The sequence below is a fragment of the Echinops telfairi genome, unplaced genomic scaffold (genome assembly GCF_000313985.2).
Source record: "Echinops telfairi isolate 266 unplaced genomic scaffold, ASM31398v2 ScPeMD7_31;HRSCAF=116, whole genome shotgun sequence".
NCBI classification, from domain to species: Eukaryota; Metazoa; Chordata; class Mammalia; order Afrosoricida; family Tenrecidae; genus Echinops; species Echinops telfairi.
In genome coordinates, this window is record NW_022103928.1 from 31,149,094 (window position 1) to 31,150,082 (window position 989).

The window sequence follows — 989 nt, forward strand, 5'->3', positions numbered from 1 at the left end:
GAATAGGAGGCACAAGATACCTTTTGCTCACCTGATCTCTGTCTACAGCAATGGTTCAGAACCTTCCTCATGCCACAACACTGTCATACAGTTCCTCATGTGGTGGTGACCCCCACACATAACCATAAAATTCCATCACTGGAATTTTCCTACTGTTATTAATTGGGCCACTCCTGTGAAAGGGTTGTCTGACCCCCAAAGGGGTCTCGACCCACAGGTTGAGAACCGCAGGTCTACAGTCTGTCTGCTGGCATCTAGGCTCCAAAGCAGTTCCAGTGAGTGCCCGGATATGATTCCAGCTTTTGTTTTTGATTTTTTCACCATTATGGGGTTTATTTGGGAAGTCAACAGGTTACAATTCAGGAAAGTTTGATTTCTGTTTTAAAAGCCTGACAAAATTACCCAGCAGGACCCACAGAGAATGCAAACATGATAGAGGGGGAAAAATCTTTGCCGTTATATTTCAAGGCTCTGATATACTATTTTGTGCCCCACCTAGAGCTCTAAGTCGATTCCATCTCACAGAAGCCCTGTCGGAGAGAGTAGAACAGAGTAGAAGCTTTGGGCTTCCGAGGCTGTCGCTCTTTACAGGAGCAAAAGCCTCATCTTTCTCCCAAAGACTGGCTGGTAGTTTCAAACTGCTGACCTTGTAGTTAGCAGCCCCTCTTGTAACTACTCCATCATGAGTACACAGCCTACTGCATTAGAGCGCCTTCACTGGGTGCTACGGTCCCCCATAAGGTAGTAACCTACTGCAGCCTACTGCCGCTGAGATGATTCTGGCCTATAGCAAGCCTGCCCAGGGTTTCCGCGGCTGTAACCTTGATAGGACGAGATAGCTTCGTCCTTCTCCTGAGGGACTTTTCAAAGCCAAGTGCCATCAACGATGTGACGGTAAGCATAAGAAGTCTATTCTCTCACAGTTTTGGAGGCTAAAAGTCTAAAATCAATATGCCACGCATAGCTCTTTAAAATATATTCAATTCATT